Genomic DNA, 24,804 nt, shown 5'->3' on the forward strand with positions numbered 1-24,804 from the left:
TTTCTTGTGCCATAAATATCTGTGTATCTGATATGCCAGAGACTGTTTCTGCTTTAGACACATGGCTCCAAGAAGACCTTATCGTATCAAACTAATATAACTCGCTTATTGATGACTTTGAACTCACCACTTTCTGGTCCCTTCCCTCCTGGTCCCTGGTACCTAGAACTAATGTTCTCAGGGAAATGGCTTTGTGTGTACCCTTCCACGTTAGATATGCTTCTGCTATCCTTTATTTCCACCTATGAGAATGCCAGCATTTAGCTGTGGGAACTTCTTGTGTTATACATAGTAAAATCTCCAAAGTTTTTCTGTAGAGTTTTAGTGAATTCTGATTGAGAATTAAAAAACCAAAAAACCAAGTTCCGTGTTTGTTCAATCAGTTCTTTAACTCAACCATCATTTAAGTGCTTACTCTGTACCAGGCACTGGGTATGCATTTGTAAACAAAACAGACATGGTTTCTGCCCTCATAGCTTTTGGTCTAGTGGGCGGGGCAAACACTAAGTCAGTACACAGATAAATCTGAGATGATCAATTTGATGGGTGGTATAAGTGAAACAGAAGAGGATGGCACAAGAATAATAGGAGTAGCTATTTCAGATTTGAGAGGGTGGCCTCATTTAGAAAGCAAGAGATGAGAAGAAGCTCGTGAGGGAAAGGGCTCAGTTGGAGTTGGGGAGAAAAGTCTGTTTCAAGCAGAGGGAAAAGCTAGTGCAGAGGCCCAAGGTAGGAAGAGCTTGTAATGTTGAAAGAACCGTAGGAAAGGTCAGAGTGGCAGGAATGTTGTAAATAACAGTGGAGGGGGCTCGATATGAAGATAGGGAAATAGGCCTAAATAGGGTCACTTAGGGCCTTTTGGTGAGGTAAGAAATTTGTATCTTATCCTATATTCAAAGGGAATCAATTGTTCGATTTTAAAGAGGGGAGTGGCACAATTCAATATAGATTTAATTACTCATTCTGGCTACATTGTGGAGAGTGGTTGGGGGGCAGGAGTTGAGGTGGAGAGATCAGTTACAGGGGGTCGTTGTGGCTTAGGTGAAAGACAGCACTGACTTGGACTTGAGTAGAAGTGATGGAACTTGGCAGTGGCTGGGATGGGAGAGGTGATGGGAGGAGATGTCAAGGTAGACTCCTAGCCTTTGGCTCTGTCATCAAAATGGAAACGCTGTATACTGAGACGCAGTGTGGAAACTCTTTCCTAGAATGTATTGGGGCACTTTATACCTAGGTAAGTAAAGCTAAAGGCATAACCTTTACTTTGAGATGTGGGCCTTAACATTGCGAAACAGTGAATTTTATGCACTTGTTCGGTAGATGAAAATGACGTTAAGTATTTGGCTGTTTTTTACAAAACCTAAACATACTCTTGCCATAGGATTCAGCAGCCGTGCTCCTTGGTATTTATCTAAATGAGTTGAAAACTTATGTCCACATGAAAACCTGCACATGAATGTGCGTAGCAGCTTTATTCATAATTACCAAAGCTTGGGAGCAACCAAGATATCCTTAAGAGAGTGAGTGGATAAATTGTGGTACATCCAGACAGTGGAATATTAGCACCAAAAAGAAATGAGCTCTCAAGTCTTGAAAAGACATGGAGGAAGCTTAAATACATATTGCTATGTGAAAGAAGCCAATATGATACTGGGCATATACCCAGAGAAAACCATAATTCAAAAAGACACATGCACCCCAATGTTCATTGCAGCACTATTTACAACAGCCAGGTCATGGAAGCAACCTAAATGCCCGTCAACAGATGAATGGATAAAGAAGATGTGGTATATATATACAATGGAATCTTACTCAGCCATAAAAAGGAACGAAATTGGGTCATTTGTAGAGACGTGCGTGGATCTAGAGACTGTCATACAGAGTGAAGTTAAGTCAGAAAGAGAAAAACAAATACCGTATATTAACGCATATATGTGGAACCTAGAAAAATGGTACAGATGAACCGGTTTGCAGGGCAGAAACTGAGACACAGATGTAGAGAACAAACGTGTGGACACCAAGGGGGGAAAGTGGCAGGGGAGGGGTGGTGGTGGTGTGATGAATTGGGAGATTGGGATTGACATGTATACACTAATATGTATAAAATGGATGACTAATAAGAACCTGCTGTATAAAAAAATAAAATTCAAAAAAAACCCAAAACAAATGTAGCACTATGAAGTTATGAAGTACAATAAAATGAGGTATGCCAAAAAAAAAAAAAAAAAAAGAATATCCAATGTAAAGATAGAAGCAGAAGCAACAGTAGGGTCTGCCAGGTGTGCATCTACATCTCTAACTTGGGATCAATCCAGGATAACTGCTCTCCTGGCAATTCTATTTTATACAAGCAGCTCTTTTTTTTTTTAATGTTTAGCAGCCATTTACAGAGGGTAAGGCTATATACCAGGCTCTCTAAGAGTTATCTTTACAGAGGCCACAGCCATAGGACCTCAGTGTTGAAAGGGGTCTTACAGACAGGTCTTAGGAGGCAGACCTAATCTCTAAAAGAGAATCTATGGACCAGTTAATATTTACTTAACTTCAGAGACCATCGGCAACATCCTCCAAAAGGACAGACATTTTAATCCCCCAAAAGTAAGGACTATCTCAGGAAAGAATGGTCTTAACTGAATACACCCTGTGGACAAGCCACGGAGCAGGTGCACTTCCCACGGAAGGTCAGCCAGCTCCCGTGTGAGCACTCCCAGGGGTGGGAGTGCAAGGGAGCAGCTCGGTAGACCATTCCAGTCTTCTGAAAGTTATGTCTTAGATGGGGCTGGAATCTCTCTCCCTGAGACTTTCACCCACTAGTCACAGCTGTGACCTCAGGGAGAGGAAATAAGAGATCTTAAAGGCTGGCACAGAGTAAATCCTCAATAACATCAACTCTCCCCGTCCCTCCCCGCTGCACTCTCAGTCCCACGCTAAGCTCAGAACTATGTGGAGACGGTGTCCACACCCAGTGCCCACACCCAACTACCAACAGCAGCCCATTCTGAACTCACTCTCGAGAAAAAGCCCTGAAACATTTCAACCATTTCTCACATGGTTTGGTTTCCTGCCTCCCTCACCGTCCTGGCCTTTCTCCTCAAGATATGCTTCACTTTGTCTGTGTCCCTCTTACAGTACAGGACTCACCATCTGGGGGTCCGGCACAAAGCACTAAAAGTCACGGTTGCCCCCTTGTGGAGCTCCCAATCTGGCTGAGAAAAAAGATGAACTCACATTAAACGAAGAACCCTCTTTCCTCTCTCTCCCCCAAAGAGCACACACCCACACACTCAACTGTGTGACCAGACCACAGACACAGAAGGGATTTAGAGGAAGGGGATGTTAATAAGGCCTGGTTTCCAGGAACCCAAGAGTCACTGCTCTTATCATATCCCACCTCTCCCTCAAAAACTCAGATTGCAGAACACACGTGCAGCCCTGACGCCTCAGCTTCCCTCAGCCCCTGACGTAGAGACATCAGTGACCCCAGAAAGCATCCGTGGGGACAATCAAGTTTTGGACAGAGTCCCCACCATGGGGCAACCAGGACACAAAGGCCAAGAACTCCGGGGTCCTGAACACTGTCAGACACAGTTCTTGGGACAGGAGCCCCCTCCCAGCTGCCAAACCAAAGGCGGAGGTGAAAGTTTCTAAAGGAAAAACAGAACATGAAGTGTTTTGTTTTGTTTTGTTCAGAATTAAAAGATGCCCACTTGAGGAAGCTGGGAGGCTGAGGAAACTAGCCAAGGGCAGGGCCACCAGATTTTTGCTAAACTGGTTTGGCACCTTCTCTTTTCTTTTTTTGGTTTATGGAAATGACCACATACAAGGTAGCCTGCAGGCCAGGCAGATGGCCACCTTTCCAGCTGCAGTGTTTCCCGAGAGGTCACCCCTGGCAAGGAGGCTTCACACATTCTCATATTCTCAAGATGTTTCCATCTTGCAGGCAAGGGCCCTTTCTGAAACTGTTCTGCCTGGCCCAAACTCTCTTTGAATCAGGTTCTAACACTTCTGCACTTAACATTCTTCGACAGCAACTGCAAGAGGAAAACAACCTTCGGAACCTCCCCTCACCGCCCCATCCCAAGCAAGCTCCTGCCAAACGGTAGCATATTGCTGAATGTCACCACCACTCAGAATAGGAATCCCTGTGCCCAGTTTTGACGCTGCCAGTTAAGGACAGCAGAAGAATGTCTAATATGCTGTTAAACAATCTGGAAAGCCCATGCAATCTCCTAGTGAGGACAGCCTTTCCATAAAGGACGCCTTGCCTTTAAAAAGCGAATTTAATATACGATTGCCAACACGGCTCAGCTACAGCCTCGAGAAACCCATGAGAGAAGGCAAACCCCAGATCGTCAGGAAATCTGTGGCATATTCTAGAAGCCCTCAACCACATCACATCGACCCCTTAAGTACATCCCCTTCATGGGCTGATGCTGGAGGACATCAGATCAGCCCACGGAGGGTCCACGGACCCCGCACTGTGCCAGCCTTTCAGAGGCAGCATCGTCTGCAACCCAGAGGTCAGCAGAGCACCGCCCAAGCGACTGGAAGACGCGTCTCCTGGCCGTGCAACCTCTCACAGCGGATCCCGCTCCACCAGGGCAGCTTCTCCCCCTCACATCTCCGGGTTCTAACAGCAACATCCACAGGCAAAGCAAAGGGCCCTTGGCAGAGATCCCCTTTTACAAACTGCTCGAGGCAACCATGTTTTACATTTCAATGATTTTTTTTGGTCAGTGTTCACGCAACTGTAAATAATGACAAAAATGACTTCATGGAACACAGTGCGTGGACCGCAGCGCAATCAGCAGATCCTCTGAGACGGATCGCCACCAAGGGTGTCAGCTTTCCGAGACACAAGATAATCTAAGACCTCATGTAGTGAGACCTCCGGTGGATGAGAAGCCCAGCCAAGCCTGCTTCATTTACTCCTTTCTCCCCATCCCACCTGTTTACTCTCCAAAAAGAGGAAAAGTCACGCATGAGAATGAATCCACCCTGACGCAGAACTAGAGTGAGGGGTTAACGAGGTTGGCCCCCACTCACTCCGAGAGATGTCTTTCCCCTGCGTGCCCGCCACTCTCCCAGGAGACTGGCAAGCAGGGGCCCCATGCGTGTTCCGGTTTTTCCCTCCCCAGCAACGTCCAATGTCGGCCCAGCTCTGCACACTTCGTTTGCAAGGCCATTCTACTTTCTCAGCCCATCACGTCAAGGGAGGAGGGGACGCCCTGGCAGCACGTCTAGACGACTCTCCTGGGGCACATAATCTTAGTTTCCCCTCCTATCTTATTTCACCGTCTTTAGGCCCCCACCAGCAGCCCAGGTGCCTGATACCTTGGGAAACTCTCTGCACTGCATTTCTGATAGGACTGTGAGCACCTTTTCCTAACAAAAAAACAGAATCCCAGGTCGGGTCGGCATCTCCTTCCAAAAAGCACTTCATTCAGCAGAGACCAGGCACCTCTCACACACCAGGACTGTTCAGGCCGCAGCAGGATGAACACGTAACCCACGGAGCCGGCCTAGACTCTAGGGAGCTGCTCTGCTTATATCAGGGACAAGAGGAGAGAGGAGGCATGAGCATGATGCAAACTCAGACGCGCTCTGAGATCCCAAAACACGGATCGGATGGCCTCTACCGTCCCCTCCAGAGCTGAATTCTATAAACTTCACACGTCAGCCGTGTGGGCAGGAACAGAACCTACTACATTTAACACAAACAGCATCACAAAATAGTTCACACTATTTCAGGTGTAACATTCCGGGCAAAGAAACATTCAAGGAAAGTAAGTGTCTCTCTTCTGCCTGAAACCACAGGATGGTTTTTAGTGATGGTTTTAGGTTTTAGATGAAAAAGCCAATAATAGATCCTCATGCAGGGCTCGGGCCACAGAAGCTGGCTGTCTGGGGACTCACCATTCCTAAGCAGGGTACCTTTTGCATTATTACTTGTATTCTAGTGATCTTTATGAGTAGTTACTTCGGTCTCACGTTCACCCTCTATTCAGGCCTCAAATGTGCCTTCTAAAGTCCGCACCTTATTATGGGTGGTAATCTCTTCAAGCAGTGACACCCTAGCCGGGCCAATGGCGCTAGTGGAAGGGCTGCCAACACACCCCACCTGCAACTGGTGAATCCCCTGAGGAAGACAGGTCGCTTAACTGACAGCTGAGAGCTCCCTGCCCCATTTAACAGGACTTTCACTTAAAGGAAAGGTCCCCTCGATAAGGTATCTATCTATGTACATTGTACAGAATGTCTGTGACTCAGTGCTCCCTGTGGAATTAGATCTGTTTAATAAAATTAACAAGATTTTCAAATTGTGTTGATTTTTTAAAATTTAGTTTCTATCAAGAGGGACAAATACAAAATGTACCTTCCGGTTGGAGCCAAAGCCGGGTTAAGAAATGTTAACACCAGGTGTCAACTCAGCACTGATGTATCACAAGCTGTATTTTGCTCCCTGGAGGTCCCCCCCCACACCCTTCTATCGGGGGGAGGCGGGGGAAGGAGGCTGCGGCTCACCAGGTATCTGGCAGAGTTCTGAAGTATCTCTGGTGTGCCAGGCATGACCCTCACCTTGCACGGGGACCCCCAGAGGGGATGGCTGTAGGTTTACAGACCAGGGAGGCTAACTGGTAACCAACTCAGGAGACACACATCTACCAGAATGCCACTGATTAACATTTAAAATAACTGGAAAATCAGCGCCAGCCAGATTCTCCTTCTCCCAGGGGTCTGCCCACTCAGAGTAAGGAGACAGCCGATAGAAGGCGGTAGGTGGTTCCCTCAAGCTGCAAGGCTGGCAGACGGCTCTCCTGCACCCCAAGGTTTGGATGGTTCATCCACAAGCAAACATTTTCTCCCAAAGTGATGGTTAAACTCTGACCACAACTTGTCGCTGTCCTCTTAGCTACCAGAGGAGTCATTACCTTTTGCCAGGTGTCAGGTAGCACGCCAGTCATATCTCCCCCAGAACACACAATGGCCCCAGGACTTACTGGCCACACATTTTATGAGTGATCCCCCAGATGGGTTCACCTGACTAATGGGTAATGCTGGTCACAGAAGCCCAAATTATTTTATGAAATGGCCATGCTTAGTTTTCAGTTAAGCCACAGAAAAGACAGGTATAAGCAAACTTGTTAAATTTTTTTAACCTGATGTTTAAACAGAAGTTAAAGTTCTAATAAATTAGAGTGTACCAAGTTAAGAACTATAAGCTCATTGCAAATAAATAAAATTTGAACTGCTTTGTACATAAAATATGAAGTAAAATTTCCCTCCTTACTCCCACTTCCCACCCCTACCAAGAGAAACCTCTTATTAGTTCGGAATTTTGATTGCATAACATTCCTCATCAGGAGTTAAACGTCTCATGAAAACACCACTGATAGGGACTCAATGTATGGCTAAAGGGGGACACTGGAGCTTTCCCCCCAGGTGTTACCTACTGCATTTCCATCTTTAGCAAAACCAAGTACAAGTATGCAACATTTCACTTTATGAAGATCACAGTCTTGGATCTCAAGTTTTATTTCATTTGGAAAGAACTGCCAATCTTGAATGCATATACTAAATCAATGGTTTCAATCTTTTAAGTGAACATAAAAGAAGCCAAGAAAGTTTTAAAGGAAGAACTCCCTGGAAAGGATATTAAAGACCTACACAAGTTAACTAAATCCCCTAAGCACATTTTTAGTGACTGCTACCCTGGCAAGCACGCCCCAGCGGGTATGTTTGAACAAAGACCAAAGAATTTACTATATTTTCTTAGGAAAATTCTTTCTGTGTATTGCACAAGGTTCCCTCTACTTTCGCTGCCCTGTATGCACTCACAATTTGCAAGTTCAAAGGCCACTACTGTGCCCTCCTGCAATGTGTTGGTATCACATGTCTCCACATACTGAGGACGATTTTTTTTTTAAGGTATGAGACTTTCTAGTACTGACCTCTGAAACAAGAAGGCTTGAGCTACTGATGTGATGGGTGTAAGGACCCCTGGCATCCGTTTCATTCATCCTCCCTCAGTTCCACATTCTGTTCCATACTATTCAACCTCCCTCTTTAATCTAGAGATTTTCTGTCAACTGTCCCAACCTCTAGAGGCTTGATCTACAGCACATGAGAAATAAGTCTTTGGAGGCAAATAGCTATACAAATCAGAATTGGATTACCCCATGAAAGGTCATGGAAATGCTTTTCCTCTTTCTTGTCCTCTGGCCCAAATCCTACTGGCTCTTTAAGATCTCATTTGAGATCCGATGCCCTCCAAGAAGCCCTCTTTCCCCCTGCTTCCCCAGCTGAGACAGGCAATGACCCATAGTCAAGAGACTATCTCCTATGCCTAGGGCTCCTTTCGATTTTTTAAAGCAATATATATAACTTGAATGTTCAAGTCTCCAAAATAAATAAAGCCAAGCCCATCTGCCATCTGGCCCCATTTGTGAGGCAAAACCACTTTATCATTTGTAAAAACCTATGTGTAAAGGCCACTGCTGCCCTGGGGGCTTACAGTCTAGGTTAAACTAACAATTCAGAAATAAACCATTAGCGAAAGTTGTAAAATTTCACATAAAGCAAGGTTCTATGGTATTTAGATTGCACTTACGTGAAGGACCACATGGGGCCTTGCCTGGCTTTTTGTTAATTCTGAATTATTCAGCACTGCATTGATAAATTGCTCATTAAAGTGCTAACCCCTAAGGCACCAGCCCAGCTAAGAATGATCCTCTTGGTTTCATTACTATCTCTAAAAGCACAGAAAGCAGGACCTCTCCATTTGCCTTCCTCTCCTCAAACTGCCAGAACACGCCGAAGGGACTTCATCCTTACAAGTCAAACGTGTTCAACAGCTAAGGAAGTAGAGTGGGAAATCTGGTGACAAGGTGATTTACCGAGGTCCTTTTAGAGGCCTGTAGTTCCAGAAGACTCGGGAAAGGAAGAACACTCCTGACACCTGGCATCTTAGAAGACAGTCTGTCTCTTCCATGAATATCCCTACATCTCCTTTGTCTCTCACGTTGGAAGGGCCAGCTGCCCCCATTAGGGGCCCCTCCCCCAATTCCCCTTCCCCAGCAGTCTCTGCAATAAGCTGGGGCTTCCCCACCCCTTGCTCCTCAGCTACACCAGGACCAGCCTGGACACTAGGTAAAAACTACGGGAATATGAATAAAGTATAGACTTTTATGTTTTAATATTGGTTTATTAATGGTAACAAATGTAGCATACTAACGAGATGTTAACAGAGGAAACCAGGCATAGGGTAAAAGTGAACTCTAGTATCACAATTTTTCTGTAAATCTAAAATGGTTCTAAAATAAAAGTTTATTTTAAAAAAATAACCTGAAATACTGATGATGTAGAGAAACGGGTTCATTCACACCGTCTGGCAGTTCCTTAAAAACTCGACATGCACAACCGTGGAACGCAGCAACTATACTTCTGGGCATTTCTCAGAAATGGAAACTTACCTTCACACACACAAAAACCTGTACACCAATATTTATAGCAGCTTTACTGTAATAGCCATTAACTGGAAACAACCCAGATACCCTTCGGTGGGTGAACAGTTAAAACTGTGGTACATTCTTACCATGGAATAGTACTCAGTAATAAAAAGGGAATGAATTATCAATACACTCAGCATAAATAAATCTCCAGAGGATTATGCTGAGAGAAAAAGCCAATTCCAAAAGGTTACAAACTGTATGATTCCACACATAATATTCTGACGAAATTATAAATGGAGAGCCGATTAGCTGTTGTCAGAGGTTAAAAAGGGGGTGGGGGCAGGTGGAGATGGGTGTGGCTGTAAAAAAAAAAAAAAATAGGAGGGGAGCCCTGTGGTGATGGAAATGTCCTGTATCTTGACTGTACTGATGACAAAATACTGGTTGTGACATTGTACTACAGTTCTGCAAGACAATGCCATTGGGGGAAACACAGGATCACTCTGCATTATCTGTTACAATTGCATGTGAATCTACAATTATCTCAAAGTAAAGATTTTTTGTTAAGCCACGAGGCCTGAACAAGCAGGTAGCCTAGAGGGAAGGGGTGAGGCCCAAGCAGAGATCTGAAGTCAGAGCCCAGATACAAGTGAGTGGGGCTCCTCCAGGCAGGCTCGGCCCAGGGTTGAGACTCTGGAAGCAAAGTCCCCAAAGAAAGGGAGTACAAATATGGAAAGCAAGGCTGGGCTGGATTTGAAGGTATTGGTGTGGACTTTGATTTATGTTAAAACCCTTGGGACTTCCCTGGTGGCGCAGTGGTTAAGAATCCGCCTGCCAATGCAGAAGACACGGGCTCGAGCCCTGATCCGGGAAGATCCCACATGCCGCGGAGCAACTAAGCCCGTGCGCCACAACTACTGAGCCTGAGCTCTAGAGCCCGTGAGTCACAACTACTGAAGCCTGTGCTCTAGAGCCCACGAGCCACAACTACTGAGCCCACGTGCCACAATTACTGAAGCCCGCGCGCCTAGAGCCCGTGCTCCGCAACAAGAGAAGCCACCACACTGAGAAGCCTGCGCACCGCAACGAAGAGTAGCCCCCGATCACCGCAACTGAAGAAAGCCCACGCGCAGCAACGAAGACCCAATGCAGCCAAAAATTAATTAAGAAATTAATTTAAAAAAAAAAAAACTAAGTGTACGTGTGTGTATGGGATTGTGTGTGTATACACAATCATTTCCTAGCTCTGTCCCCCCTTAAAGGACCTGGGGGCAGCAACACTCTTGAGCAACCACTCAGTGCCCAGAAATTGGTTTTTAAGTGCCACTCTCCACTAAAAGAACCAGACCTCCTTAGAGAAATGGCTGGTTCTGGGCTTGGGCAGAGAAACACAAAATTAGTCTGGAACATTGTGTTGTGGTGAAAAGTGATGAGAATGTGTCAAGAGGACACAGAGGTCAGTTTAAAGAAGCACCCATGGACCTCATCTGGGACAATCCAAACACCAAAATGAATGACCATCACATATTATAACCCACTGAACAAAATACACGCTCACAAGCCCATAAAGGTAAGTGAATACATGGATATGTATGGGGAGAAGAGAAAGCGCTTCCTTACAACGGAAGCCAACAAATAAATGGAGAAGGAATGAGGGTAATAAGTCATCATATGGCAACCACAATATTAAAAATAAATTTAAGAGACATCAAGATGATAAGATTAGTAGATGAAAATCAGGTGAGAAAAAGAAATTTGTATCATCTCAAAGTATTTCCCACAAAATATTTATTACAAAAGGGAGAAAAAAGTAACTTCACGGAGGAGAAACCCAACCGACACCCTCTTCAAGAAGTGATCAAAGTTACCACCACCAGAAACAGGACAAATCAGACGAAATGTGCCACCCAAGAGGCTGCAGTGGTCATCACAGTATCTGGCCCAAAATACCTACCCCAAATGGAGGGCCTTTCTAACAGTGACTGGGCCGTAACCTTCAAAAATGTCCAAGTCATGAAGCCAAGGCAAGACTGATCAAACATTCTAGATTGAAGGAAACCACTGATAGAGTGATGAGCAGCAGGTATAACATGTAATCCTGGACTGAATCCTTTACTTTACTATAGAAGACATTATTGGGTCACCTGGTGAAACTTGAAACCCAAGGCATACAGGAATTCCTTGGATTATTCTCGTAACTTTTCTGTAAGTTTGAAATGGTTTCAAAATGAAGTTTTATATATATCAATATTATATATATATATATATATATATAATTTTTTTTTTTTTAAACAGAAAAAGGCAGCTTTTGCTTTTCACCCTTCCACCTTCTTTCTGCCTGGAATGCACGCATGCTGACATGAGGGTGACATCTCAAGATAAGTAAAGAGAGCAGAAGAGTAAAACAGGAAGAACTGCCACATCAGCCCTGGGCTACCCCCCTCAACACTTCTTGTTATACATGGTGGAAAATAAACCCCATGATGGTTCAAGTCACGATAGCAGGGTTTTCTGTCACTCACAACCAAAGCAATCATAACTAACATATTTAATAGGCAGAGGATTACTACTCCATTCCGATTTTCCCACTCTCACTAATTGAAAAACCAACCAAAAAATAACAGAAAAGCAGTGATTTGCTCCAGGGACGAGGCAGCAGAGAAGCTGTGTGTTTTGGGCAGCCACAGGCACTAAGGAAAGCCTGGCCAGAATCAACAGCAGGTCCATCTCCACCTAAAGTCCTGTGAGTTTCCATTGACAAAGGAATGGATAAAGAAGATGTGGTACATGTATATAATGGAATATTACTCAGCCATTAAAAAGAATGAAATAATGCCATTTGCAGCAACATGGATGGACCCAGAGATTATCATACTAAGTGAAGTAAGTCAGACAGAGAAAGAGAAATATGGTATGATATGGCTTATATGCGGAATCTAAAACAAAAATGATACAAATGAACTTATTTACAAAACAGAAGCAGACTCACAGACTTGGAGAACGAACTTATGGTTACCAGGGGGAAGGATGGGGGGTGAGGGATAGTTAGGGAATTTGGGATTCACATGTACACACTACTATATTTAAGATAAATAACTAACAAGGACCTACTGTATAGCACAGGGAACTCTGCTCGATATTATGTAACAACCTAAATGGGAAAAGAATTTGAAAAAGAGATATACATATAACTGAATCACTTTCCTGTACACTTGAAACTAACACAACATTATTAATCAACTGTACTCCAATATAAAATAAAAAGTTTAAAAAAATTTTTTTTATATAAAGTCCGGTGAGTTTCTACACTCAGTGGGACGAACAGTGAGGTTAGAGGCAGGACTCTGACAGACAGGCAATGAAAGAGGGACAGGAGACGTCTTCAAAGGCATTTTCTCAGAGAAACAGCTCTGTGCACAATCTGGGTACCACAGCAGCACCTGCTTTGGATACAGGATGAGTTAAATAGGCTTTCAGTGCTTGCTTTTCAACTGGATCACCACTTAGAACACTGTCTCTATGAGAAAGATCCTAAATGCTGAAAGATATGGACTGAATATTTGCGTCCCCTCCAAATTCATATGTTGACATCCTAACTCTCCCAAAGGATGGTACAAGGAAGTAGGGCCTTTGGGATGTAATTAAGTCATGAGGATGGAGCCTTATGAATGAGATTAGTACCTTATAAGAGACACCTCAGAGAGTTTTCTCACCTTCTTTCTGCCATGTGAGAACACAAGGAGAAGACAGCCATCTGCAACCTGGAAGGGGGCCCTCAACAGAATCTGACCATGCTGGTACCCCAATCTTGGACTTCTAGCCTCCAGGACTGAAAGAAATAAGTTTCTGTTGTTTATAAGCCACGCTGCCTATGGTACTTTGTCACAGCAGCCCAAACAGACTGACACTGTACTTAAAGTAACTTTCAGAATCTAACCTGTCAATAAACTGGGGACGTCTGTAAACACCTATTTCATTTATAATTCAACTTTATTTCCTAGCCATCAATTTGTATTACATTTTTCTAATCACAACTCACTTTTACTATCATAATGCCTCCTATTGGTCTAGTACTCCTTCCTTATTCTTTAAAGTTCCCTTCATACCATGATTTTAACTTCATTCTCGCTCTCAACAGTACTGTGAGGAAAACCCAAATGCTTCCATTTAACACGTAAGAAGACAAAGTTGAGGGAGATTAAGCCACTGGCCCAAGTTCTCACAGCAAGGAAATGGCATAAATGTAACAAGAATTCTGAGCCCTGACTGCCAATCCAGTGTTCTTTCACCTAAACCACACAGTATGTCATTAATAGCACTGTCAGTTTTTAATATTTCCTGTCTTGCTTTAAGATTATACTATAAAAGGCTTGGGTGGGAGGGAGGCGCAAGAGGGAGGGGATATGGGGATATATGTATATGTATAGCTGATTCACTTTGTTATGCAGCAGAAACTAACAACACTGTAAAGCAATTATACACCAATAAAGATGTTTAAAAAAAAGATTATAAAAGGCTAGACCACGAGGTCAGAAAAGAGTAAGCAGGAAGCAATGCATACATTTTACCTAACCTTAGAAGAGTGTGCAGGAAATTCAGCACTCCTCCATCATCCTCTTCTTGCTCCTATCTGTTTCAGAAGTGAAGAGGTACAAAAATACTGCCCCCCTGGCAGACCGCACCTACCTCCCTGAGACTCTCCTGGCAGCCAGTCCCCCCTCAGTTAGAATGTTCCAGGCCCTTCAAAACTCTACAGAAATACCAGAATCTCAAATGCTTGGCTGCTCAATGCAGCCCTGCTCTTCAAATCATCAAGTACCAAGTGCCTGTTATGTATAACACAGTATCAGGCCCTTGGCATGGTCTCTGTCCTCCTGGATAAGTTAAGAAGATAAGGCAAATACGTAAAAAGTTAAGCAACCACCCAAGAAATAAACAACAGTGCAGACCAATGACAGGAGCAGAGGCATAAGAGGAAGATACGAGCAAGTGCCAGGACCAAGTAACGGATGGAGAGCACTTACAGTAACTGCTTCAGATTACAGAGAATAGATGTTCTTTAGGCTGAAGTAGGCAGGGTTTACGGAAAAAGCTAAAGTTTGAACTTGGTCTTGAAAGAATGAACTTAGACAGGGAAAGCATATTCCAGGTAGATACAGCATGGATGCAGAAAAGCTCAAGGTACGTTCAGAAGGTGCTGAGTGGATTGATCCTGCCAGTGGGAAAGAGTGGACCATACAAGGCAATGATCAACTGACAGTATATCAGTCATGATGCTCTGGCTACGACAGGCTTCAAACTGGCTTAAACAGAAAGACGCTTCTATCTCTCATGACAAGAAGTCTAGAATTCTCATGGGTTCTAGTGTTTGTTCAGCCCAAGGCACATGGCTGCGTGGGGGAGGGGTTGTGTCAAGATCAAACTTCTGTCAAGAAGTCACAATGGGGGTGTGGATGATCCTGCATGGGTAACCAGCCATCACAAACGGTTACCGTTCAGCGAGTGCCGAGCGCGGACCCACGCATTCCACCTTCGAAGCAAACCTGAGAGAGGAGATGACAGGGGAAGAAGCAGAAGAGGCTCCTCATCTAACAACCAAGTCCAAAACTAGATTTGGAAACGCAGCAATAGATCCTCCTCCTTGTGCCTGTTTACCAAAAAATACACGTGGGTTCTAAAGGGGATCTAACCAGGATGGCTGCTCAAATCTGTTCAGTCAGCAAAGACCTTCATTCTAATGACCACTGGGGGCCTGTGTTCATTAAAGCAGAACTGCACTAGGACATTCCAACATGTTAGTGCAAGGGAATGCATGAATGAAGGCAAATAGATTGGCCCAGAAGAGAAAGTACACTGATATCCAGGCCTAGGGAACTGGAATTCCCAATATATTCCTATACAGGGGATCCTAGCACAGTGAGCTTTGGCCAGGCTCAGTACCCAAGCAGGACTCTCCTACTCAATCATAGGGTCCACCTCCCTCATTCTAATCCTGAAAAGTCTGTAACACAGGTTAGGGGAGTCGGCCAATTGCAGCATTACTTTATAAAGTCCATCTTTAATGTAATGTCATTTTATTTGTTTAAAAAATGTTTCTCCAGCACATTCTATGTGCTACACATGTTCTAGGCCCTGGTGATTCAGCAATGAGCAAGCAACTGCTGCTCTCATGGACCAGAATCTAGTTAAGGAAGACAAGCCAACAAAAGAGCCAGGTATTGAAAAGCACAAAGAGAAAAAAATAAAACAGGGTACTGGATTGAGTGGGTGACAGAGAAGGAGTCTGGGGACCTGACTCAGCAGAGGCTTGAATGATGAGAAGCCACCAGCGCAAAGACCTGGGAGAGAACATCAATGGAGAAGGACCAGGGCAAAGGCACTGAGGTGGCAAGAAGCCTGCAGTGTTCAATGAACAAACAAGGAGGAGGCCAGCAGGGATGGAACCAGCCAGTGAGGAAGACGGAACACTAATGCATCAGGACAAGCGGGAACCAGATTATGTATAGTGCCCTGTAGGCAGGCCTAGCAGGGGGTTGGATTTTCTTCCAAAAGCAAAGAGAAACAGCTGGGTGGTTTCGAGCAAAGGAGTGACAGAATCCAAGCGACAGTTTACAAAAATGACCTGACTACTGTGTGGAGAACAGACTGGAAGGAGAGAGAGGAAAAAGCAGGGAAGCCGGTTAGGAGACTGTTGCCACTACCCAGGCCAGAGACCTGGGGGTTGCACAGGTCGGTAGTGAGGGGGTGAAAAGTGAGGCTCCAGGTTCTGTTTGGAAGTTGAGTCAACAGAACCTGCAGACAAACTGGGTATTGAGGGGAAGATGCCTGGATCTGGAGCCTAAGGATTAAACCCTGGAGGATTAATTGGATCATGCCACTTACTGGAACACAGGAGAGCATGGGGAGAAAAAGGAATAGCAACAAACAACTTTGCTCCTAAGGGTCTTTCATTCTGAGATAGTCACTTTTGGAAATTCGTACTTCCAGGTTGAACAATTTCACTCTCTGAGGGGGTCAGGAAAAAATCTGGAAGAGGCAGCATTGTTATTTTTTAAACATACAGATTGGGACTCAGAGATTGACACTTTCACAAAATCTTAGAGATGGAAGAAACGCAAGAGATCTGGTCCTACTCCCTTCATGCAGCAAGTGAGGAAACCGAGGTCCAGGGAGATACGTGATGCTGTCTCACTTGGGCAGGTCATCGTAAGTGCCACTATTTAGTGGCAGTTCGTGTCACATAAGACATTACTCCAAGCGGAGAGTCCCGTGCTCTCTCCATCACACCGCACTGGTCTCTGTGCCTCTCACCATAGATATTTCTCTTTCAGTTGCTTATACAAATGCCTCACACAGGGTGCTAGTGATTTGCCTGATGCAGACATGCTGCGACACCAGAAGACATCTGACCTCAGACAGCAGGCCCTTTTCCTAGAAGAAGACGCCCCATGCCAGGGCTCCTGTCAAGTGACAAGCAGAGTGACGGCCAGAGGAGTCAGAAGGCAGCCAGCCATGCCAGCCACGCCACATCAGCACGTCGTTGATCTGTCACTAGTAGGAGTTAAATCAGCAGCTTCCAGAGCATTATAAGAAACTGACATCTAAAAAAGGCAAACCAGGTCCCAGCCAGCCTCTCAGGGGATTTGACCCCGCTTTGCTACAAGCTGCCTTTCTTCTAGGACTGACCAGAGCAATATTCTCTGCAAAGGGGTCCACAGAGCACCAGCCCAGCCCATGGCAGAGCCCACACCGTGCCCACCTACCTCGACTTTCACACTCCCCCTCCACCTTGATCGCCCTTCCTCTGATCTCCTTCATTCATTCTCACTGCTTTCCTGTATGCCTCCAAACCTGCAACCTACACACAGCTTCCTACTAAAAGAAAGGTAACAGGTGGTCCTCTTACACTGCGTTTCTACCTCCCACCAGTGAATCACCACCACCAAAACATGGAACTAAAGCACATTTTAAACTATTTTGTACTGAATCAATTAAAGCTTTGTTAATTCTCATTCTTAGAATAAATTCAAGTGAGTTGGAAACCTACTTCTCTAAGAGAAACAAAAATCAGAAAACAAATTTCTTTAGGTTTCTTTTTATAGATGAGTGGAATCGCAAGTGGTTTACTCCTTCCTTCCTTTTACTGTTTATTTGTAATTATTCCTTCTCACCTTAGTTTTATATTTTTCCTTCCCAAGAAGCAGTCATTGCTAGCCACCTTTCAAGGTGGGCAAGAAGTTTAGGGCGTATGGGCCAAATTCCCATTCTAAGGCACCCCCCGTGGCATCCTTTGCTGGATGGTGCCCAGCCTGCTAAGCTACCTGCAGAGAGGAAGCCCTCACTTCCACACAAGGCAGCCCATTCCACTACTGGGGGCCATGTGCTTCTGGACCCCGAGCTCAACTCACCTCCCTGCACATACCCACTGATGATCACTATGATCCTCAGATGAACTCAGAGAGGAAACACATGAATTCCACATGACAGCCCTATACATTTCAGGATTATATCTCCTTTTTTCTGGCCTCTATGCCTGGGGCCCCCCCAGCTGTTCTTCATGTGCCATAGTTTCCAGGCACTTTTCTCTTCTAGGCAGCTCCCTCTAGCTCTATTTTTAGAGATCCCTTAAAAATATGTCATCAACATCAGAACATAGGGGAGTCACATCTTGGGGGGGTGAGGAAGCTTGATTCTAAAGTCAATAATAAAGCAAAGATCATGCAGTACCAAAATCACCTTCGAACATCTCTCACACTGTCCATCACCGTGAGATGCTTCAAGAGGCTCAATTCACTTCAGGGCCTCTCACTTCGAGAGGCTCCGAGCTGCCTCGGGAAACAGATTCCCTCCTTCCATCTCACCCTCGCCCCAATGCACATCCTCACTAAGCAGGGTGATGACTCACACAACTGATTTTTTTTTGTTTTCCAGTTGGTTGGTTTCTTGGCAATTGGTTGCCTTTGCCCACACACAATGCTGCATACCTGATATTTCGGTGTATCCATGAGCCAGATTTACCCAAGCTCTAGGATGGCGCCACCATTACTCAGTCTTCTTCAAAGGACATCTGTTTTCTCACATCTTCAAATTCATCCTCCCCTCCACACCTCGTCCTCAATCCAGGCCGATACTTCATGATGGCCAACCAAGAGCCACCACTGGCACAGTTCACACAAAGAACTTTGCAAAACTTCCATTCTGAACACTCACTATTGTAAATCATTGTCTTGATAAGAAAGAGGTTGTAAAGAGGTTAATGGGATAGCAATCTCACTACAGTACACAAAATCCATAGCCTTTTCTAAAGGCTGCAACAATTTAAGAAACTACAGTTTTTTGCCTAGAAGACAATTGTGCACTCTTATGATCATCGTTTATCATCCCAGGTGAAAAAGTTATTGGCACAGGTTTCTTGCCTGTATTTCTGGTTATGTTTGAATCACCTTAAGTCAAGTTAGTGCACCAGCACCAGACAAACCATAGTTAACACTTATTTGTTAAGGTTAAAAGTACCATTTTATAAGGGAGATAATGAACACCAAGCTTTGAAAAAACTTCATATGATGCCCACTTAAAACAATGTGAAAAGAGTAAAACTAAAACAGTTACATAAATCAAGATAATCCACGTTTTATGGATACAAGTTGGTGCTAAATTAACTTTGTTCTCAGGAATAAGCTGCAAAGGTTCGGCTCAGTGTCAGAGGCAGCTCTGAAAAGATTCATGCAAATACTCTTCCATACCCTGGGTAACACTGTATCTTTATGCTCTAAAAAGAAGAGTACAATAAACATACCCTTATAACAGCTTATAAACATTTTGTTTGTTTGGATTTTATATACTCTCATCTTCGCCTTCCTCCTCAGATGGCATGGTAATTTATGGGAATCATTCTTTGACATCACTATTTGATGTTTTCCCCATCTTAAAAGGCTACACAAACCAAACTTCAGCCCTGTCCTTTCCCATCCAGTCAGCTGGTTGGATGTCCCCTACATCCAACCAGCTGTCCTACCTGCAGACTTGAGCCCCTGAGGCTGGAGGGAGGAAAAGCAGTCTTCCAAGCGGACAAATGGGGCTCCCATTCCAGTGAGCTCTGAGAAGACAGAGCTCAGAGAAGGAACAGCTCTGGAGGCTGGAAGCCCCCGGGTGATGCGATTCGGAGCTTCATCACTACCCAATGAAGTGTGGTTCTGGGGCAGGGGGTGGATATGCCCTTCCCCACGCTAAGAGGCAGGAGACAGAAGGGCCCATTGAGGGACTGACAGGAGGGAAGAGGTGAGACTTCCTCCTAAACCGCTGTCTTAAGAGCTGCCATGACAGCCCAAGAACCTCAACAAGTTCCTGCTACACGGGGGTCACGTCCTACCACTCTTGTCCTCTTGGTAAGACACTTCCTTCATTCACTACTCCTGGATGGCACTTATTACATGGAATATAACTGTAAGTTAATGAGGACCATGCCTTATGTGCCTCTTACATCCAGCGCTGTGCCTGACATCAAGAAGAGTCTCAAATACTTGTATCGGTTCCATAATACTGCCCAACCAATTGAGACCAAGAATGGAAGACATTTCAGCTGCGGGGGAGGGCAATTCTGGCCATCATGATGAGCTGAAAATGGACATCTCCGCAGAATAAAGCTTCAGACTCAGAGTTCACAGCCCAAACTGGCACGGAGTAGCATCAGTGCTACTTCCCACTTGTGTAACGCTGTTAAACCAGAAAGTGTATGACTGAAAACGATCAAACTTCCCATCTCAGTGCCATGAACTCAAATTCTAACCATTGTTTACCACAGCGAATAACTGAAAAATTATAATTTCTTAAGGTGCCCTGTAAATTCACAGGAAAAACCGGAGATGCATAAACATAGCTCATCAGGAAATTGCAACCACTGAGCCCCCTGGCAAAGCACAAGAAACGTTAAGGCGAGATTTCAAATTCCAGCATTAAGCCAAGAGTTGACTTACTGAGTGAGATAAAGTGGAAAACAATTATAGCCTAACTAATTATTTGGCTGGCACTTAGCTACATCGTTTTAGATACAGGCTACAGTTCCAGGGCTGCTGGAGTTATTTACAGCCCTGGACACATTATTCTGTGGCCAGCATTTAAGGCAGTTTCTGATTTCTGCGATGGTTCACACTGCAACTTGAGCACAGTTCATACTGATACCCTTAGCGTCTGCCCCATTCAGTAAGGGCTCTCTACATGGCTGAGTGTTGTGTAACCCTAGCAGCCTGGCAGTGGTTTCATACTGCCGGTCAGATTTCAGGGATATTAATGCAGTGGGCAATCCCTAGAGCTTTTATTAAGGATGCATTACAGAAGGTTAAGGAATGTGAGGCAAGGGAGGAGGGAGGAAGTAGAGGAAGCACCTGGAGAAAAAGAAGATGTAGAATACTTTTAGCAGAGGAGATGCACAAAATCCAAAAAGGAAAAAAAAAAAGTCTATTATTGGACTATTGTAATAGCAGATGTTAAAGCCCATATCCCAGCATTGTTTTTAGGGTCTAATAGCAGGTCAGATGTGGAAACCACCACCAGAAACCAAGGCAGGGACTGACAATAGTCAAAAACCAGATTAGAAACTCAAGCAGAAGGATACAAGTACCACAAATAGCCATGACCTAGCAAAAAACAAAACCAGTCCCAGGCTCAATCCCCCAAATCCTACTCTACAGGGATGACAGGCAGCATCCACAGTTTCGCTAGTTCTCTGGGTCATTCCGATGCACCTGTAAGTGGGAAAACCATAGCTCTAGTGCCTGTAACATCCACAACCTCTTCTGAGGGAGACACATGGTTCCCAGTGATGATCCATCTTCAGAAGCCCCTTGGACCAGGTGTACCTGCCCAGGAACAGCCAATCAAGAGTCTGCTTTCTACAAAAGCTTTAAAGCTTTTGTCATTAGTGACACGGGAATAACAGCAGATAGTACAGCCAATCTAAACTGGAACTGGAGATTCAGAAAGGGGTGTTTACCCAAGGCAGAGGTAAGAAGACAGGAAAAAGGGCAGAACCAAGAGTAACGGAGTCATATTAATGGCACTGGCGTGGAAGGAAATGCATCCCTGCTACTGACAGGATAACCTGGTCCCTAAAGTCTCAGAAAGGGTGAGCATCTTTCTGGTACCCTAATACTGTGCCGATCTCTTGGGCCAGGCTGCTCAGATCAGCTAAGCCTGGTTCCTAAGAGAGCATCCTTAGAGTAGAGCCTACATCTTGAAGTGCCCTTGCAACCAAAATAGCCTAGTACGCCAAGTGCCAGGAAGAGCAATAGATAGATATAGACATCCACCAAGTGCCAGGGAGAGCAAAAGATAGATACAGGCATCCTGTTAGTGGTGTCAAGGTGGGATGCTCCTCCCGGTACAGTCGGGGGCGTCCCACAATTTTAAGCTATAGAACAGTTAGGTGTGGAGTGCTAGGGTTGAAGATTTGAGATGATAGGTGGTCCACAAAGCCAGGACTTTAAGACTCCTTTTGTTCTTTCCTTCCCCACACCTGAAAGAGGAAAAGCATGTGCATAGCCCTAGAGCTTCTCCACCAATGCTGGTGAATGAGAGGACCCAATCCAAGGCTGGCCGCCCACATGCAGGAGTTGGAACCAGTGAATCAGCACCCACAGCAACCTTCCCAGCCCTTCAGGCTCTCACCCCACACTGTCCTGCACTGGACTGTGGCTTCCCAAGGACAAGACCTTCTCCTAGCAACAGGATTAGCACCAACTAATACAGTTCACGTGTTCTCATTTTATCTCATCAACAAACCTCTGAGGGCTGTACCAGCTTCTTACCCCTGTTTTACAGATAAATGAAGCCTAGAAGTTGAGCAACTGTCTAAGGCCACACAGCCGGTAAATGCCAGTGCGGGGCGGGCGGGGGGGAGCTGGTACGAGGGTGACACAGACAGGACACCAATACTCAAAACCCAGGTCTATCAAGTCTAAAGGTTATACTCTTGACCACCATATTTTCCCTGCCCTTTTTTCTCCAGAGTTTTTTTTAATTGTGGTATAATACACATAGTTTACTATCCTCACCATTTTTAAATGTACAGTTCGGTGGCATTAAGCACATTCACATTGTTGTGCAGCTATCACCACCAGGCATCTCCAGAACTTCTCATCTTGCAAAACTGAAATTCCGCATCCATTTAAACAACTCTCTACTCTCCCCTCCCTCCCATAACTGCCATTCTGCTTTGTCTCTATGAATTTGACTCCTGTAGATACCTTCGTAAGTGGAATTATACAATTGTTGTCATGTTATAACTGGCTTATTTCACTTGGCATAATGTCCTCAAGGTTCATCAATGTTTAGCATGTGTCAGAATGTCCTTCTTTCCTTTGTTTTCTGTTTGTTTTTAATTGAAGGTCCCTTACTAGTCCTGCTTCCATGAATGGCCACGACCAGGGGAAAAAGGGAAGGGGAACCAGGCGGCACAGGGAGGGGTCATCTCTATAACACTGCATTTATATACAGAACTAAACACACAAGGACAGAGTCACTACTGCTATTAGAAGTTGGCAGCATGGGAAAGGGAAGGAACAGATGGGGAACTGGGGTGTTAAAAAAATACAGTGCTCCTTCCCCCAGGCATACCCCTGTTTGAGCTTAATCTGCTTCAACCCAAGAAGAAGATCAAAAGCAGTTTGGGAAGGCCAGAACCTTCAGGGATGGAGGGAGGAGGATGGTCCAGGAGGTGGGGAGGCTGTTTGGCAACTTGAGTGAAGGGATTGCCCACCCCCTGCTGGGATCCCCCCAGCCCCTCTGGTCTGGCAGGAAGGGGGCAGCCTGCAACCCCCGTGAGCAGGTCTGGGGTTTGCCCTCCAGAGAGATGAAGAGGCTGACTCCCAGCTTCTCTGCCAGGGTGCAGTGGTCCTTGACCTCCTCGTAGCAGTTTGCTTCTAACTCATGCTTGATCCCCATCAGCTTCTGTTCGATGGCATCCTTGGAGCTGGCATAGATCATTTTCCTCTTCAGGGGTGCAGACTCAGAGGCCCAGGCCTCCTTCTTGCTCTCCTTGGTCTCACAGGCTGCATCACAGAGGGCGTAGTGGCAGTCCTTGTGTGGCAGCACCTTGACAAGGACAGGGGTCGTCTGCAGTCTGGCCCACATCACCTACCAGCATCTCCTCACCCTCCTCCAGAATGAGGTTCTTCGTGTCCTCGCTCAGGCAGAAGAGCACTGCCTTCTTGCGCTTCTTCACATCCTCTGGTGAAGACGACTTACGCACCTTCATGTCATTGAACACTTTGATGACGCCAGAGACAGCTACACTGGAGACCACGTTTCTACAAGTGAAAGGGAGATAGCGAGGAGAGCCAGAAACGACAGGAGTCACTGCAGCCAGTGCTGGGATCCGACTGAACGTCCTTCCTTTCTAAGGCTGAATAATATTCCTTTGTATGGATGTACCCCGTTTCGTTTATCCATCCATTCATGATGAACACTGGGTTGCTTCCTCCTTTTGGCAATTGCAAATAATACTGCTCTGCCTTCCTTTCTTATCCTGCCTGATGCATAGCAGGGGTAAGAAGGTACAAAGAGCATCCTTCGGGACTTCTCTGGTGGCGCAGTGGTTAAGAATCCGTGGGCCAATACAGGAGACACGGGTTCGAGCCCTGGTCCGGGAAGACCCCACATGCCGTGGAGCAACTAAGCCCGTGAGCCACAACTACTAAAGCCTGCGCACCTAGAGCCCATGCTCCGCAACAAGAGAAGCCACCACAATGCGAAGCCCGCACGCCGCAATGAAGAGTAGCCCCGACTCGCCGCACCTAGAGAAAGCCCACGTGCAGCAACGAAGACCCAACGCAGCCAAAAATTTTTTAAATTTTAAAAAAAGATCATCCTTCCATCTACTTTCAAAAGAGCATTTTAGGGAATTAGGTGGAATGGGCTTTCCATTTGATTCTTAAATAAGTATTTATTAATGTTATTATACTTGTCATAACACTGAGGCAACTATATGCCATGTAATAAGTTAACATACATATATATTTAAATGGGACTATAAATCGGTGTTACTATAAAATTTGGTGAGCCCTTAAGTTTTTAACCAAACAAACCAGAACTGCTACATTCAAATGAGTATTTTTCTGACGGCCTGGGAGGCTCGACACTGACTGACCGCTGAGAGCATCTGAAGCCCGACTACCTGTCCCGAGGATGACGGCTAGTAAGAGGCCACGCACCACTGTCTTCAGTACCCACAAGTCACACTTTGCCTGTAACAGAAATATAAGTCAGCGAATTCCTACCTTACTCAACCAGCTTAGTTCTTTGAATAACTCTTGGATGTTTCCAGAAAAGAAAGCATACCTTCCAGGCATAGATTTTG

General features: G+C 45.1%; 1 protein-coding gene and 1 pseudogene across 1 annotated transcript in view; both read right to left on the reverse strand.

Moving 5' to 3' along the window:
• MYO5B (myosin VB) overlaps positions 1-24,804 on the reverse strand; it is a 370,856-nt gene that overhangs the window by 334,709 nt on the left and 11,343 nt on the right. The window lies entirely within an intron of this gene.
• LOC132348048 (cofilin-1-like) lies at positions 14,941-23,745 on the reverse strand (annotated as a pseudogene).

The sequence above is a fragment of the Balaenoptera ricei genome, chromosome 14 (genome assembly GCF_028023285.1).
Source record: "Balaenoptera ricei isolate mBalRic1 chromosome 14, mBalRic1.hap2, whole genome shotgun sequence".
NCBI lineage: Eukaryota > Metazoa > Chordata > Mammalia > Artiodactyla > Balaenopteridae > Balaenoptera > Balaenoptera ricei.